Source organism: Triturus cristatus, chromosome 6 (assembly GCF_964204655.1).
Source record: "Triturus cristatus chromosome 6, aTriCri1.1, whole genome shotgun sequence".
Classification (NCBI taxonomy): Eukaryota; Metazoa; Chordata; class Amphibia; order Caudata; family Salamandridae; genus Triturus; species Triturus cristatus.
This window is the reverse complement of record NC_140589.1, coordinates 1,557,545,709-1,557,565,316: the sequence shown is the minus strand read 5'-3', so window position 1 is coordinate 1,557,565,316 and position 19,608 is coordinate 1,557,545,709.

Genomic DNA, 19,608 nt, shown 5'->3' with positions numbered 1-19,608 from the left:
GATAGGCCGCACTGAAGTTTTCCAACTCAGCCAGGACCTAGTGGACCAGCCTCTGGAAGGTGGCATGGGTGTTCTTTAAACCTGAAGGAATTACACAGAACTGGAAGTGCCCTTTTGGGATAGCGAATGCAGACCTCTCTTTGGACCCCTCGGTCAAGGCAATCTGCCAGTACGCACACGTTAATCAAACATGCTGAGAAACTTGGCAACTCCTAGCCTATCTATGAGCCCATCAGCTCGGGGGATGCGGTGTGCATTGTTCTTGGTGACTGCATTGAGTCTCTGGTAATCCACACAGAACCTATGTTCTGTTCTGACAGCCTTGGGGACCAATACCCCTGGGCTGGACCTAGGGCTGTTTGAGGGCTCATTAACCCCTAACTCAAGTATCTTAGATACCTCCTCCTTAATGCTGACTCTCACCTTATCAGACAAACTATCCATTTTTCTCTTCACAGGTGTGCTGTCCCTAGTGTCAATATTATGGGTATACCAGGCAGTGAGTCCTGTGGTAAGGGAGAATAAAGAGGCAAACTGCCCCAGTCGCTGATGGTCTACAGTCAATGTAGTGGAGAGGCTGACACCCTCCACTGACCCATTTGGCTCCTTGGAAGAGAGGAGGTTGGGTAGAGGATCTCTCTCATTCTCCACCCGATCAGCCGTGACCAGGAGCATGGTTAATTCAGACTCCTTGAAGTGGGGTTTGAGGCAATTGACATGTAGGACACTTACAGGGTTTGTGGGAGTCTAGAGGTCCAACAAGTAGGTGACATCACTCTTGTACTCCTTCAATTAATAAGGGCCAGACCAGTGGTCCTGTAGGGCCCTGGGCTACACAGGCTCCATAACCCACAGTTTTTGGCCAGACTGAAATTCGATCAGAGTGGCATTCTGGTCATACCCTTGCTGGGTTCTAGATTTTCCTGAGCTTTCTTCCAGAAGTGCTTCATCTGGTTACGGAGGGACAGCATGTAGCTGACCACATCCTAGAGGGCCTTCCTGGGAACTTGCCCAAGTCCTCCTGCACCAGATTGCACTCAGAGGAATAGCCTCCGGGTAGCGTGTAGCATGGTCCACCCAGACCAAGATGAACCTGTTGCCAGTGGCTGTCTTGGCGCGCAGAGGCCAAGCAATGTTGATTCCCACCCTTTAAAAGGGGTTGCCAATAGCATAAAAAGGGTTCAGGGGATCCTTGTGCTTTCCTCCTGACTTGTCACTGGCCTGGCAGATAGGACTGGGCCTGCAGAAAGCATCTGAGGCCCTCCTCATTTGAAGCCAATAAAAGTGGGTGACAAGCCTGTCAAAGGTATTGTTCAACCTGAAATGACCTTCCAGGAGTACATCATGAGCCACCTACAGGAGGAAGGACCTGTAGAACTGAGGCACCACCAACATATGGGTTGCACCAGGCTCCGGAACCTTAGAGGTGTGGAGCAGCGGCCAGGGCAACTGACTCCGAACCAGGGGGCTCACGGTTTGAACACCCGCTGCAGATCAGCCCAGTACCATGTGACTCTGGGCAGTAGCTCACTTAATCTTCCTGACGGCCCCCAGCGCCTTGACACCTTCGGGTAATTGTTTGCGCTTTACAAATGCTGGACCGTTTACTATACAGGAGACCATTCTCCCAGTAAATTATGTGATCACCAGAGGTGTCGCCAGCTGCTTGGGCCTTAACCTACTACTGTAGGCTCACAACAGTAGAGCACTTTATCTGTGCCTTGCATAACTCCTCCCTGGTGGTCCCTTTTAGAAATAGGGGTCTCTAATTGAAAGAGGTATGCACCTTTGTCCAAGTAGGGACCCTTAGTTCTAGTCTGGGTAAGGGAGTTACACACTTTAGGTAACCCCTGCTCACCCCCTTGGTAGCTTAGCACGAGCAGACATGTTTATGCCAAAGGCAATGTGTAAAGTATTTGTACCCAAACACACAGTAACACAGTGAAAACACCAAAAATGGACAACACACCAGTTTAGTAAAAGAAAGTCTCTTTATCTAAACCAAACAAGACCAAAACGACAAAGATCCAACATACATGTGTCAAAAGATGACTTTAATATGGTTGCAATAATAACACTAGTAGAAACGAAAAGCTCCACCTGTAGCTATTATGACATCGTGACAGGAATAGATATAAAGTTCTGCACCGACCGCGAGGTGGGCGGTGTCGGGCACAAAGCCACACTGATCCCCAAACAACAGTACCTTGGAAAATATATTCTATGGACGATGTATGGCGTTGTGGAGGTGAAGCGTTGGTGCCGAGGTCTACACCGGTTCCCTGGTTGCCACGGGAAGGCGAGTCATCGTGTCCATGAGGAGGCGATGCGTTGACTCCAAGACAAGGGAAGTTAGGCATCGTCGGAGGTGAGGCGTCGATTCCTGTAAGGCAATGCAAAGTCGTAGAGTTTGTGAAGTCACCCTCATCAGTTATCGGTTCCGCAACAACAAAGGCTGGTGCTGGCGGTGACAGCGTCAGTGCGAGCGCTAGAATCAGGAAAGCCAATAACTGTAGGAATTGAAGGGCATCAGAGGTATGGAGCAGATGGGGCGGTACGTCGTGCACTTCAGGAGCGGTGCCCCCGGCCTCGGTACAGGTCGCATCTTCACTGTGCCACTGGAATCAAGCTATCCTGGCTGAAGAGGGGTGAAACCTCGAAACCGGTACTAGGATGCTTGTTTCCGGTCCAGGGAGGACCTGGCTTGGCAGTTCGGGCTGGACTGTTCCCATGAGGCACAGGGTCAAGACTGATTTGCATATGGCCAGGTCTTATCTGGGGTGGCATGGTGAGCAAAAGAATGATGGATTTAACCCAGATCTCTTGACTGGGGGTGAATGTTTTGATTTGTTCTGCATTCCGTCTATCAATTGTGTGTCTTTTGCATCTTCACTGGTGGCATCACTGGCGACGGCGCTGATGGCATCTGAGTTGTTTTTCTTGCATTGCAGCACCAACCACACAATTCTCAGGGCCCAGGAACTGGAATTGTCACCCATCTGAAGCAGGAGTCCACGCAGGAGTCCAGGTGCTGGTCAGTGGGGTGCAGGCAAATTCTTTGTGTCCCTGAGATTTCTGAACAGGATGCCAGCATACACAAGCCATTGGAGATTTTTCTTCAAGCAGGTTAACAGCAAAGTTCCAGTCATTTTTCTCTCTTTGGCAAAAACAGCAACTGTAGGCCAACTCAGCAAAGCACCCAGCAAAGGGACAGTACTCCTCCTTACAGGTCTCTAGCATTTCTCCATGGCAAAGGTTTCTCTTGAGTCCAGAAGTTATAGAATTCTCTGGGGTTTAAGGTCCAATACTTATACCCCATTTTCTCTTTGTTCTCTTTGTGGCAAGGGCCTCTGAGCTCAGTCCAAACCAGTACTGTCCTCTCTAGTGCAGCATGAACATACGAGGTAGAGACAGCATTGTGCAGAGGAGACACTGCCTATTCAGGTGCAAGTGAAATTCCTCACACCACTCTAAATGCTGCCAAGGTCTGTTCAACCCAGGAAAGACAGGACACACATCAACAGTGACCGTCTACAGTGAATGCACATCCCAGCTCCTCTCACTCCAAAACCAGACAATCGATACCAAAACAGCAGAGACACACAGAATGGTTAAACAAGAAAATGTCTACTTTCTAAAAATGGCATTTTCCAACACGCAATTAAAAAACCATCTCCCTAAAAAGATGGGTTATTAAATTCTGAGTCCACAGAGCCTAAACTCTATTTCTCTATCTTGTCTCAATGGAAGGTTATACTTGTAAGATGTTACAAAGCAACTCTCATGTTAGCCTATGGTGCAGATAGCATTTCAATAGTGAAAAAGAAAATACACAGTATTTCACTATCAGGGCATGTAACATACACTAGTACATGTCCTACCTTTCTCATACACTGCACCCTACCCATGAGGATACCCTGGGCCTACCTGAGGGGTGTCTTACATGTAGGAAAAAGGAAAAGTTAGGGCCTGTCAAGTGGGTGCACTTGCATGTCTACAGTGCAGTTTAAAACTGTGTGCGCAGACACTGCAGTGGCAGATCTAAAATACATTTACCGGGCTACTCAGGTGGATGGCACAATCAGTGCTGCAGGCCCACTAGTAGCATTTGATTTACAGGACCTGGAACACTCAGTACTCTTTACTAGGGATTTACCAGTAAATCACATTTGACAATCATGAACAAACAAATTACCAATACAATTTAGTCAAAGAGCATATGCACTTTAGCACTGGTTAGCTGTGGTAAAGTGCCCAGAGTCCTAAAGCGAACAAAAAAAGATCAGGAAAAATAGGAGGAAGAAGCAGAAAATTTGGGGATAACCCTGCAAAAAGGCCCATTTCCAGCAGTCCCTCTTTCCTGCTGCCAGTTGGTCAGCTCAAGTCGTTTCTGCAGGGTGGCAATGTCATTCCGTGTAGGCTCCAGGGCACCCCCCTCAGGTTCAACCTCCTACCAGCCCATGGGAGTCTCAAGAGTGGGTTTCTCTCCTGCAGAGCTATTCTTTCAGGCTCCAGGTCCTCCTGACCACCATCTCAAGCAACCATGGGCTGTGTGGTAAGGCACACCTACTCAGGCAACCTTCTCTAAGTGGGACCTGAGCTCCACCTTCTTCCAGATGGAATGCTCCAGGTCATTGCCAAGCAGAAAATCCACTGGCATGGACGGACTCAGGAAACCTGGGAACCCCCAATTCAAAGGGAACTAGAGCCACTGGGTGGTGTCTCCTATGGTTGTCAGCTGCAAAATTTTGGTAGAATTCATTAGGGACTACCTGCTTCGAGGTCACCAGATGATATCTAATGGTTGTCCTGCTGGCTCTAGTGTCTCTCAGAACCTCAACCCACTGCCTGTATTTCCTAGTATTACTAGGAATGTGAGCTCACTGCACCATCTCTCCATCCCCCACAGACCCTAGAGTAATCTCTACACTGTCCCACTGACTAACTGGGACAATCTCCTCCGCAATCGCTACACTAGCCAACTCCAGTGACCCACCACCAATGGGGGGCTGTGCCCACTGGGGGACTGTAACTCCCAACCCGTGGAACTTGTTTGGAGCCCTTTAGAGAACTTCTTTGTTTTATGTTTGTCTCTCCTCTCTTTCATCTGATAGGGACCCAGCCAACCATTGTGGTCATCCCCCTAGATCCCATCTTGAAGACCATGGTGCTGACCCAGCAGTCTGCACCCTTAGCAAGCTCCCTTGGGTCAGAGAGCTTACTATCAGTAAAGTGATGGCACAGATCTGCAATACAAAGACTGAACAATCAAATTGTACAGCCCCTGATAATCCTTTACTTCATTGCCCTTCACCCAACCATCCAGTGCTTTGCAAAAGGAATCCACACAATTCATTCAGGTCAGTTGGGCCAGCTTCTGTCTGTTCCTAAACTTCTGTCTCTACTTTTTTGGGGTCAGACCTTACTCCCTGACAAGGTCTTCCTTCATGGGGGATACCTCAATCTGTCTCCATTCTTTAGGGTCAGTAGCGTGACTCTCCCTTTGCTTGCGCTATGTCTCCACAGACTCACCCCCCCAACACCTTTTAGGGATCTTGTGCATCTGTAAGGCAATTTCATAAGCCTCACACCACTTGTTAATATTGTCCCCCACAACAAAGTCAGACATTAGACCTTTGGGTATATGGACCTCTTCTCTCCCAAGAGTCCCAATAGTACTGTAGAAATGCTACCACCATCACAGCTCTACCTGTTTAGCCCTGATGTCCATCTCCTTAAGGCTCCTCTCATGAGCCAACCACTCTGAAGCAATACTCTCCTCCATATGCAGTTTATTCTGTTCTACATCCCTCCGTGGCTAGTCTCTTTTCCTCCTATTTGAGCTTGACCATCTCCAGCCTATTCTTTCTCTCTGCCCTCTTATCCGCCAGCTTCTCTGGGTGCAGGTTTTGAGAGGACACACCGCTCCTTGCACAGGGGTATTTCCAATCCTGGTAGTCAACATGTTGCATTCCAAGACATCTCTTTAGGTCTTTCTCTGATCCTACCTCATCCTCCCCTTCCTCTTGATCATCTGTTGTGACTGGAAACTGGTGGGACTCTGCCTGTGCACTCAATGATTTTTGGGTCTCCAGCTTTTTGGTGCTCCTTTTAAGGGGCAGACCCCTCTACTGGCAAAACTACTTGAGCTAAGCCACAGTAAAGCTCTCCAGGTTGACAAGCTCAAACGCCATGTGCAGGTGAGGTCTCATACACAATCAGTCAGGTAGAAAAATATAAAAGGTCAATCAATTAAAATTTGAAACTTGAATTGGTCTTAGATATGGGATGACAGTATACCCCAAATAACCGTTTGGCACTGCACAAACACATCCAATCCTCACCGCTGATCACTAATGTTAGAAATTGTGTTACTGATTGACTGGGGTGTGAGCCTTGGTCAAGCAGCAACCACGATCCTAGTCAAGGTAAGTCACAAGCAAACCCCAAATTAACCTGTGTTCACCCCCTGGTAGCTTGCCATGGAGCAGTCAGACGTAACCTAGGGGCAATTGGTAAAGCATTTCTGCAACCCTTCAGACAGTACAACAGTTAAATCACCACACAGAAAGATCCCACACCAGTTAGAATAATGTATACTAAAGCAAGACCAAAATGGCAAACATCCAGTCATCCTCCTCGATCTGAGCGCCGCGTTTGACACGGTATGTCACAAAACTTTGCTGTGCCGACTTCTCGATCTAGGAGTGTCAGGAGACGCTCTGGCCTGGCTAGGATCCTTCTTGAGTGAAAGGACCTTCCAAGTCTTTTGACGGAGATGTCATCTCCACAAGCAAACCATAGGACTCTGGGGTACCGCAAGGCTCATCATTAAGCCCCACGCTGTTCAACGTGTACATGAGGCCGCTGGCTGAGATCGTCCGTTCATATGGCATTAAGATCATCACATATGCGGACGATACTCAGCTAGTGGTCTCCGTCGCACAGAAGAACAGTGAGCCGGCACAGGTCAACCTAATGACCTGTATGGAAGAGGTCAGGAGATGGATGACGGCATCCTCTCTTAAACTCAACAGCTCTGTCCACCATTGACCGCCTATGGCCCATCACCTTAGGCATACCCCCAACTCCGAAAGACAATATCAAAAGTTTAGGGGTCTGGCTGGACAAATCCTTAACCCTCAACTACCAAGCCACAAAAACATCTGCAACCTGTTTCGGGATCATCAGGATGCTGAAAACAATCCTGCCACTCCTGCCCTTTGAAGCCAAACAAATTGTCATACAAGGCCTTATCCAATCCCGACTTGATTTCAACAATGCCCTTTACTTAGGGGCGCCGGAATACGTGCTGCAAAAACTCCAGCGGACCCAGAACTGCGCTGCACGCATGCTGCAGCAGATTCCACGCAGAGTATCAGTGGTGCCCGGGCTGAGGACCCTACACTGGCTCCCTGTCAGGGAGAGAATAACATTTAAAGCCATGTGCATATCCCACCAAGCCTTCTGGAGAACCGGCCCCAAAAAGCAACCACTCCCTGCTCTCCCCCTACTTCCCTGGCAAACAACTTCGATCCACCCACGTATTCCTAGCGGTAGCCCCCCGGATCAAGAGGTCAAGAGCAGGAGGAAGGTCCTTTACGCTCAACGCCGCTAGGCTGTGGAACTCCCTCCCCTTACACCTCAGATCGAACCCTAATCTGTCATCCTTTTGCAAGGAGCTTAAAATGTTCCTCTTCAACAACTAACTCCCCCTAGCTGCTCTCCTCAAGGCACTATCCTTTCTATTAGTGCTTGGACGCCTAAGGGCAGCAGTCGCGCTTTATAAAACCCCTTTTCATTTCATTCATTTGATTTCATTTCATCAATAGAAGCGTAGTTATTAAGTTTTTTACGAATAAATTGTAAATAGCACTTAAAAGTAGAAAGTGCCAACTGTACATGTGTCTGAAATACCGCACGAATATAGATAGTTCACTTATAGGTGAGACTCATGAAAGTGTATACAAATCATGCAATTCTGAGCACTGCAATGGGATATGTGGCAGTGACATTCACAAGTCTGGTACATTGGTCTGAACCTACAGCATGTCACACCACATACAAATTTATTTTGGCACACCATCACTCACTAAGCACAGCATGTTTAAATGACGGCAATCATGGCATACCAATTACTTCACTGTGATATATACACTGGTTATACATGTGAGTTTGTAAAGGATTTGTAACGGCACGGATGTATAGAGATGAGCTTTATAGTCATTTCCACTTGGGTTCATTGCTTGATCCAGCACTACACTACGTCCGTGATTTGTGAGATTTATCCACACTGGGGGTTTTGAGGTCAGTCTACATGATTTTTTTCACACAAAGACTAGTTGGAAGCGAAATTTACCATCCAGAATCTATTTTTGTATATTGTATATTTTTCTGTAGAATGCCATAAGTTGGATACAACATTAATTTGATGTGTTCCCACTAAGATCCCTAACATGGTGAGTTTAGTTGAGATTCCTTGTTTTAACTAAATAGATTATACATTGTGTTGATTGGGCCTCATGTTTTCACTCATAGGTGACATTTTTTTTTAGATTACTAGTCCTGATGAGAGCCTGCTAATAACCGAAGGGTCGGAACCTGGTCATTGATTTTTTTGAATTGATAGCCATTTGGAACTGTGATTCAAAACAGGATCCTATTTGTCTATGTAGAGGATACTGGGGATCATTATCTTATGTTGCAGTCTGGGCTTCATTGTATATAATCTCTTGTGCACTTCACTTTCCCTGCTTCGTCTGCACTCTGTGACTTTTTTATAATAAATGTATGTCCTTCCCCTATGTTGTATTTGAAATATATATAAAGATTGCAAATTAAACTATGAAGGCCCGCTTACTGTACTAATGACAAGAAATTAAAAGGTTTGACTTCAATCAGGGTACCTCAAATTGAGTTTGGGCAGGAACCCATACACAAATAGCCCACAGTACCATTGGAATTATTAATATAGTTATTCCCTGGTCCATGTGGCCTTGTTGGCTTTGCCTTGGTAATTATATGACTTTTAGAAAGTTTGCATTTTCTTGTACCAACCAATGGGTGCCTGAAGCCTGTGAGAGAAAGGGGGACAATGTGTTAGCAGGATGGGCCATCCTGCCAGGATGGATGGGGCAGCGTTGATCCCTGCCCCACCTACATTTCAAAGGGCTGCCTCCAGCACACTCACAAAGGAACTTGACACCATTCATTGTCATCCTAGACTACTTGGAGCCTTGGTAGAGAAAGGGAAGATCTTTTATTAACCAGACGTGGAAGACTGGAACTAGGTATGAATATTGGACCTCCTGAACCTTCTCTTTAGTACACTTCTAGATTCAAAAGGACTGCCTGCTGCCCTGCTGCAGAAGGACTGCCTTACTGCTGGAAGGACGCCAACGACGATGCCTCCTCAGACACCACTGACTGCTTTGCCCCACTAAACATTAGCTTCTCAGGAACTTTTCTTCAAAAAGTCTTCTAAGTCTGAAGCTACCAGTGCCTTAAGTAGTTGAAGAGTGAAAGCTGTGCGATTTTCCCACCTTAGACAGTTGTAAATGCTTGCCGATGGAACTTTAAAGTAACATGCTTCTTTTGGCTTCAAATGCAGCAGCATTTGTTGATATTTATATAATCACATGTATGCACTTGGTATGACTTTACAGGGATTATATACACTACAAGGCCAATCGGGCCACTGCTATAACCATCATATATTTCACCGCTAGTGAAGACACCCAGTAACTACTAGTAACATTACACTTAGCATGAACACATTAGGCATACATCATAGCATTACCTAGAAGAGCATGTTTTACCAAACATCATGAGTAGTATTCAACATTGCACATGATGCATACAATCCCCAGCAACAGAGGACCAAGGTACCCCCTTCCAGAGGGCAAACATTAGGTACGAGCGTTAGGTCCTTTCAAGAAACACACCATGCCCACCGTGTCCTGTGAGGCAGTAAAACCCCACTCTGCACGGAGCACAGGAGCCTCCGCTCCCCTTTTGAAAAATGCGGTCATGTAGTCAGGGCACCATCCTGGGCTCACCCCAAAATGCCCCTTCCAACACGAGGCCTCCAAACAGGTCTCCTAGCTGCCGATGCAGCAGAAACAATGCCTGTAATGCAAAGAGGGGACGGGGGGCAACTCACCCTTGTCTCCTCTGTGGACAAAGCCCCCAACGTTGCAGCTGCCCACGGTGCTGCTGTGACACGACTGAGCGAAACAGGGTGCCTCGCAGTCCTACTCACCGGGCCCTCTCCGATCTCCTCAGTGGGAGATTGTCCACTACAGGTGAAAGGTGGTAAGTGGCAGAAGGGAGCCCGTGATGCTCCGGTCCTTCCTCTGGCTGCCCTGTGAGCCCGCGAGACTCCGTCTCACTCTCGCCACCAGCCCCGTCCACAACAGGCCCAGAATACACACGGGACTCTCCCCTTTCATACGGGAGCCCTGCCCACAGCCAGGAGTCCTTTGCCTGACATCCGTTTTTTTCCTCAGGCTTCCGGCTGCTCCTCTCACGACTTCTGCGTCGCTACAGCAACTTGCTTGGGGATAAGGGGGGGTACACTCTCAGGAACTTCACCCACTATATTTCCCTCCACCACGGAGGAAAGTGGCACAGCGCTCTTCCAGTGCTTTTCATCAGTTACTCCCAGCATAGGGCCACTCCGGCACAGCTCCCTGCTGTATCTTACTCGGCACATGCCACCCTGCGCTTGCAGGCCACCAGCACTGCCACAACGGCCAAGACGGCAGCACCCTCACTTGTGCTGGTCAGAGAGCAGGGCAAAAAGTGCTCCTCCCAGGTTTCTGCAATCTCTGCTTGGAGTCAAAAGATAAAAACGCTCACCTGGCACTAATTCCCAGGAATCATACAGGGAAGAGCTGGGTTCAGGCAGGCCAGTTCACAGGGCCCTCCAACAGAGAGGAATTCCTTTTTTGGCAGTTCCTCCTGGCGCAAGCAGTCCTCCAGTAAGCCCACCCACGAACATGGGGTCACAGCCCCAATATTTATATCACTGCACACCTTTATTCTGCCCTGGCTCAGGGCCCTGGACCTAGTCCTAACCAGTTCTGGGGGCTCTTTACAAGTGCACAACAGTCCCCATTGTTAGTGTAGGCTCTGGCCCCAGACACACCACATGGGGGTGGAGCCAGCATTGTGGAAGGCAGGCACAGTCCTATTCACGGTCACGGTGCTACTCCTCCCACTACTCCAAATGCAGATCGGCCTAATTTGCATAGCACTGACTCACACAGCCCCTCTGGAGTCACTGCACCTCCCCAGCCCCTGTCATCCAGAGCCAGACATGCAATACACAACAGGCAGACACAAAAACACATAGCACACAGAAATGCCCACTTCTAAAAGTGGCATTTCTAAAATAGTGATAATAAATATGCGAACACCATTACACAGCTTTATCATGAGTATTCCAAACATACCACACTTGATCATGCCACGCCTCTCATATCAGGAATTACCACTGAAACACATATCAGGGAATCCCCAATGAATTCCTATGAAAGGGCAGCCTCACATCAGTGAGAAACCAAATAGGCTGTCACTGCCAGGACATGCCACACAGTTAAGGCACATGTCCTACCTTTTACCTACAGCGCACCCTGCCCATAGGGCGAGCTAAGGCCTACCTTAGGGGTGACTGATATCTAGTAAAAGGGGAGTCACAGACGTGGCAACCACTTTATGTGCCACTTCACAGCGGCAGTGAACTGCACGTGCAGGCCCTGCAATGGCAGAGTCCTGAGACAGGTTTGAAAGGCTACTTCGGTTGGTGGCGCAAGCAGCGCTGCAAGCCCACCAGTAGCATGTCATTTACTGGCCCAGGATATATGAGATACTACTTTACAAAGGAATGATAGGTAAATTAAATACGCCAAACAGGTGTAGACCAATTTTACCAAGTTTACCATAGAGAGCACATGCACTTCAACACTGGACAGCTGTGATAAAGTTCCCAGAGTCCTAAAACCACCAACACCAGGTCAGAACAAATACCACGAGGAAGGCAAAAAGTTCTGTGATGACCCTACAAAAAGGGCTAAGTCCAACAAGTCATCTCTCCGGTTTCCTCTATTGGATAATTGTAATTTTAGTGTCCTTTTACTCAATTTTTCTGATTTATTTAGAGATTTTCATTGTTTTGCATTTCAACTTCATTACTGTTTCAGTACTATATTAATACTTTACACATTGCCTCTAAGTTAAGTATGTCTGCTCTGTGCCTTATCTAACCTGGGGTTGATCTCAGGTTAATGTAATGACTTTAGTGGTTCACCCGGACAAGGATTCGGATTATTATTGGAAGTGGGTACATACCCCAAATAATTAATAACCCAGTTTCGTACAGCCATTTACTGCACTACTCTGCCATTCAGAAAGGTCTGCACTATACAAATACCACATACCATACATACATCAGTCATGGAATATTCTGAAGTTTATGTACAAATGTTTTTGTTTATAAAATAGTCAGTAACTGGAATGGGACTTCAGACAAAACCATGGAAGTAATGGGTGGCCAATCCACCTTTAACTTTTCTCCTCTTAACATTTATCACTTTAGTGTTCTTTAAAAAAAATAATATAGAAGGCATGGTCCATGGAGAACAACAGAATGTTGATAGATTCCTGGGATTGGTCACATTTGTAGCTCTGGCCATCATTAATAAGAAGAGCTATGGACCTCTCGCGAGGGGGGCAGACACGCTGTTCAAAAGACAGTACTGCACAATACAAAAAAATACAATGATTTTGATAATAATAATTAGCATTACATTTCTAATGAGTATTGCTATACATTACATCTTGATCACATCAATAAACAATGAACTTAAGTCTGCAGCGTCGCATTTTGTATCTCAACAACCTCTATGGTGTTGAGAGCCAAGAAACCCTAATGAGACTCTCACCTGGATGAACAGGAGCTACTCCAATCTCACCAGGCAGGTTTCAGAGCCCACCATAGTACGGAGCTGGTCATGCTATCAGTACTGGATGAATTTAGGATTAAGGCCGACAACAAAGAATCAAGCGCCTTGATCTTATTAGATCTTTCAGTGGCGTTCGATACGGTCAGCCACACAAAACTACTGACCCGGCTGGTGGACCTGGGCATTTGGGGGCAGGTTTACAAATGGTTAGAATCCTTTCTATCAGGACGGTCGCAGAGGATCCAACTGGGTGGGCAGGTATCGGAAAGGGCAACATCTCTTGCGGGGTCCCTCAGGGCTCCGCACTGTCCCCTCTGCTCTTTAATATATACCTACAGCCTCTGGTGGCCAAGCTAGCCGAAAAGGACTGCCGAGTATTCAACTACGCGGATGACACCCAACTCGTCGTGAGGAGCGATAATTCGGCCCATGCCCAAAAGTCAGCCCAGAACATCCTCAGGTTCACAGTAAACTGGATGACTGCCAACTCCCTACAAATCAACCCCGACAAAACTGAAGTCCTAGCCATCGTAACAATAAACAACCCCTGGAGCGATCGGTTCTGGCGCCAAGAGTTGGAGGCCAGTCCCAGCCCAGCACCCATTGTGAAAACCTTGGGCATTAAGATCGACTCTGAGCTCTCTATGACCAGCCAAGTCAATTCTGTGTATAGGTCTTCTAAGACAGCTGAGGAAACTGGTTCCTCTTCTCTCAGTCTCGTCATTGTGTCAGCAACTATTGTCTCGAGACTTGACTACGGCAACGCACTTTATGTCGGGCTCCCCCAGAAACTCACTAACAAATTGCAGGTGGTACTGAACGACGCAGCCAGGCTGCCCAGAAGAACTCACGCCGCATCCTTGCTGCACAAGTTGCACTGGCTGCCTATCAAACAAAGAGCGAAGTTTAAGGGACTGTGCATTACCCACAAAGCTCTACATGGTCACGCCCCATGGTACATAAATGAACACCTACTCAAATATGTTCCAGGGCGCGCACTGCGTTCAGCAGAAGCCGGCCGGCTGACCTGCCCACGATGTAACACTACATCCAAAGGGGGACGAGCGTTCTCGGTCCTTCTGCCACAACTTTGGAACCAGTTGCCTGTTACTCTGCATAAAGAACCCGGTCTTCTTCGGAAACAGCTAAAACGTATTCTTTTTAGGGAAGCATTAGATACGGCCTAAGACCTTCCAGTACCTTGGAGACAATTCCCGCCTTTGACTGTGTTTTACTTCTTCCAAAGCACTAAGAGACCTGTCGGTGTACACGCGCTATACAAGAGCAAATTAACATAACATAACATCACATGACAAATTCAGCACTAGATGGACACTGTGGACCAGCCAATGTTTTGCTTCAGAAAATGTTTTTTCGTTTATTTCACATTATGCAGCAGACAATGGTTGTAACTCTATCGGAACCCATGTCACAGGCACAGATCTAAAACGGAAGCTTGAGGGATTGGCCCATTGAAATATCCATACACCTGTAAGAAATAGCCATCAGTTCAGGAACAAAAGGGACGTGTAAATGTAACGTTTGTCAATTATGTGGTGATGTGTTGACTACCAGCAGGCTCCAGTGCTGCTCTACACAATTGCTTATATACCTTCATTCTGAATCCTCAGTGCAATTCACAGTGAAAGATTTTGTCGCAGAAGGAGGGAAAACAGTGAGAAATGATCGCCGCCTCCTTCTAGTCAGTAATTACAGGGGAGAGTGCTGTGCAGCAACGTGAACGGCAGAACTCGGGGCTGAGAATGATTTAATTTCATGTGCCAGCACACTTGCCTCCTGTGCCCCTCTGGCAAAAGTTATTTGGGAGGAAATGAGTTGAGCATTCGAGCATCCCTATAGTGATCTCTCAGGGATGCTGGAAATGGATTTGTACTCAGCTCCTGTAGCCTCCCATCTCAACAACCGTCACACAATGCCAGTGCTGAAATGTTTTTTTTTTTAAAACAATCATTTCGAGTGAAATCCAAAGTGCAAGCAGAACATGAAAACATTTGAAACGTTATCCTACTCGAACTCTCATTTAGAAGGTGTAGCAAGTGTGAAAAGTAAGTTAAAGTGGGCAGGCAAACGCACATTAACACGTTTTTCTTAATTACAGTAATGTGGTATTACAGCACTCAGTGGTGTTATGAGCCTGACAAACAAAAAGCTAAAGTGCAGGTTGTCACTGGGCCCAGGGCCGACTCCTCCGTCAAGGCGGTGGAGCGTCGCCCCACTAAAAATTTACCCCAGAGATAGAAAAATAAAATAGTAATAAATTACCATTTATTTTTCAAAATCCTGTCCCAAGCCGAGCATCAATCCTGTCCCCAGCCGAGCATCAGGACCAGGGACGGGGCTTTCACTTTCTGCTGCTGCCAGTCAGGCAGCAGGAGAAAGCAGTGATGGGCAGAGCGCGTGTCTTTTTGGCCGGCCAAACATCCGCAGTTTAAACCTCTCTAATTCAGCTGTCTTAGACAGCTGTGTTAGCGACAACATAGGGCTCCAGTGCCCTAGGAGCAGAGACAGAGGCCTCTCCCTCCAATCCTGATGCTGCTTTCATGCTGCATGGAAGCCGGGCCAGGATTGGTTACTGTCGATTCTTGGTCCCACGTTGGTGTCTGCCTGGCTGAAGAACGGAAGACCCAAGCGAGGAGGACTTCGCGCCATGATTGAAGGTGAGTGTAATTCTTTTTTTAAATCTACTTATAACTTTTATTTTTCCCCACCCGTGCACCACCCTCCTTACATGCCACCCCCCACTGGAAAGGAGCGGACGATGTGGTCCCCCTCCTGGAGCCATACATGGCCTTGGGAACCACCCCAAGGGTTGGCTCCTGCTATGTCCTGGGGTGCCTACCCCCGGGACAAAGCTGTTTGCTATGGCTTGACAGGAGCTTTACCACTCCCACGAAGCCATAGCAAACTGTGCTTTTCTTTGAGCAAGCAACAGCATTTTGTTCTTGCTTGCTCAAAGCGAAGCAGAGTGGGAGCTGCATGTTTAGCAGCTCCCTCTGTGTCAAAGCAATGCCAGCTCCTGCAGGAGGCTGGGAGCCGGCACGAACCACAGGGGCCTTGAGGCTCCCTTGGTGGTCCCCAACATTTCAAATTGGGTGCCCTGGGTGGGACTAGGGCACCCACACTAGAGGACAGGCCCCAGGGGATGGGTTCACCAGGGCTGGAATCAGCCAGGGAGGTGGGGCCACATGACAATTCTCCCTTTAGTTTAAAAAAAGGCCAGGCCCTGAGGATGAGGTCCCTGGGTCGAAATCGGCTGGGGGAGGGGGTCTGCTCAGTCCCCTCCCCTATTCAAATAGGCCTGGCCCAGCCCAGGGAAGAGGGGCCATTCAGACCCCGAATAAATAAATAAAAAAGACAGGCAAGATGCTGGAGGCCCCGACGTCTTTCTTAAAAACTCTGCAAACTCGCAAAAGAAAACAAAAATTGCACGGACGTTATAGGTAGGCTCAGATTTCACTTGTACAAAACCAGTGATATGCAGTAGTTATAGTTACCTGAGCTAACTATAACTTACACAACCGCAATGCACAGCTTATGACCTCACATATTACATCACTCATGACATGATCAGTGACATCAATCATGACATCTAAAATGACATCACTGATGACATCATCCACAGAACCACTCACACACCCATAAACCTCTCGTACACCCACTCCCATACAACCACTCACATACCCATTTACAGACCCATCCCAGTACTCACACAACCACTCACTTCTTATAGAGGCACTCACACACTCAGTCACTCACTCACTTGTACAGCCACCCACACACCCATTTACAGACCCATGCCAGTACTCACACAACCACTCACATCTTATAGAGGCACTAACCCACTCACTCACTTACTGTCACAGCCACTCACACACCCTATCACAGACCCATACCAGTACTCACACAACCACTCACTTCTTATAGAGGCACTCACACACCCACTCCCTCACTTGTACAGCCACTCACATAACCATTTAATCACTCAAACAACCAGTCACTCACCCCACTCATATAGGTACACATTCACCCATACAGCTACTCACACACTCACTTATTTATCTACACACTCACTCACACCCACTCACTCACCCTTACAGCGTATGAACACAGTCACTCACTCACCCATACAAGTACTCACACAATTACTGACACACCAACACAATCATTTACACACCTATTCACTCATCAATACAAGCACTCACACATCCACTCACTCATCAATACAAGCACTCACACATCCACTCACTCACCCATACAGCCATTCACATAGCCACTTACTCTCCAATGTAGCCACTCACGTACCAACTCTCTTGACCAAACACCCAAACAGCCACTCACTCAGCCATATAGCCACTTACACACTGAGTCACTCACTCATAAAGCCATTCAGACACCCACCCACTCACCCCTTCAGTCACTACATGCTCACTTACCTACCCATAGAGCCACTCAAACTACCACTCACCCATACAGCCACTGACACACCCACTCATTCACCAATACTGCCACTTACATAGCATCTCACTCACCCACACAGCGACTCACACACCCACTTACACACCCATACACAAAAGGATATGTACAGTCACACAGCTACTCACTTAATATATGTTAGAAGTAGTATCACTTAGTAGTAGTGCACCTAATATATAAATTTAACTTTTGTAGCCCGTTAGTATATATGTTTAACACCTATAAACTTTTGAAAACACTTACTCTCACTTGATGATGTAATTAGTGATGTAATTTGAGATGTTATCAGTAGTTCATTGTGGGGTAACTATAAATGCTGAATTTCACTGGTTTCGTATGAGTAAAATCTGAGCCTAACTATAGCGTCCCTGCAACCTTGTTTTTTCAGTCAATTTCTAAGGTTCTTTTTATTATATTTCCTAACTATAAGGTCCCTTTAACTTTTGTTTTATTTTTAAGTGATTATATATATATATATATATATATATATATATACATGCTACTTTGTCTCCATAAGCAGCTGTCATTCTTCCTGCTAAGAAAAGAGCACAGACCACAGATTCCGTGTCACTGCTAAGGTTTATTCAGCCACAGCTACACGACCAGCATATATATATATTATCTACTGGCGGTCGCCAGTAGATAATTATAGTTAGGACCTATTTCCATAGGAAATCCGCAACATTCTATTGGAAATAACTTTGGCGCCGGTTGACCAGCTCCGCTCCGCTCCTACCCTGAAAGTTTCGTGGTGATTCGTCAAGCAGGGGCCGAGAAAAAAGGGGGGTCCCAAAACGCGTTTTCCCCATGCAATTTCCCATAGGATCTGTTGTCGCAGCTACAGCCTGAACTGCTGAACGGAATTACACCAAATTTGGCAAAGAGGTAGTCCTCAGTTCAGACTCGTGCCTTTTGCTTAAATGGTGTAAATCCGTTCAGTAGTTTCTGAGAAAATGAGAGTTAAAAGTACATAAATATCTATGGCCGGGGAGGATCCGCGGACCCTCCCCACACCCTCCCGAGCACGAGCTGAATGCTAATTGGCAGCCAACATTCTGAATCAGGAAGTGTTGGCAGCCATCTTGTGCCTCGGTAGAACCAAGGCACAAGAAAGCACAAAAAAAAGGCGCAAAACGCGACATGGGGGCAGGGTAGAAACACCCTGACCCCCTAGGCCTGCTCAGGGGGTCCCACAAGGACCCTCAAGGCCCCAAAACTTTTTGTTTTCTTTTTTTTAAATCGTGGGATTGCGCTTAGGGTCAGCGCATCCCGCTACTGAAAAAAAAAACGAAGCGCGGACTTCCGCGCTTCGTTTTGACTTAGCCCCCGGGACTTGGCCCCCCAATTTCTTTAATATAATGGGGGGCCCAGAGGGGCCCCCCAGCCCCGGGGACCGCCACCCTGGGGCTTTAATTTAATGTATGCGGGGGGGCTCATGGGCACCCCACAGCCCTGGGGACCGCCACCACCCCGGGGCTTAATAAATAAATAAAATCCCTGTGTGGGGGGGCCTGAGCTCCCCCACACGCCCCGGGGACCGCCACCTCCCCGGGGCACTAATTATTTAAAGTAGGGGGTCCATTACGGACCCCCAAGTCCCGGGGACCACCACCCCTGGGGCTTTAACTTAATGGGAGGGGGGCCGCGTGGTCCCCCCGGAGCCAATGATGGCCCTGGGGACCGCCACCCCCCAGGGCCGGCTCCTGCAGTGTCCCGGGGTGTCCACCCCCGGGACACTGCTGTTTGCCATAGCAAACTGCTTTGGTATTTGGAAGAGAGAGCAGGAAACCTGCTCTCTCTTCCAAATACCAAAGACGATTGCTTTTCCACACGGGGAGCAGCATGTTAGCTGCTCCCCGTGTGGAAAAGCAATGCCGGCTCCCGCACCACAGGGTGTGTTTGCACAGGTCACCTCAGGCCCCGTCCCCTACTTCACCACTGTGTAAACACGCCCTGTGGCCGTTTTAAGTTGGGAGATTAAGTCCCCTTAAATCCTAAGGGTCCCTGGGGTCACCTCAGGCCCCTCCCCCTTCCTTCACCATTGTACAAATATTCCTCTAAAATCAGCCGAACTACGAATTCCGATTTACTCACCTTTTATCAGGAGAGAACCCAGGGCAGCATCTTTTAAACCAGCACTGACCCTGAA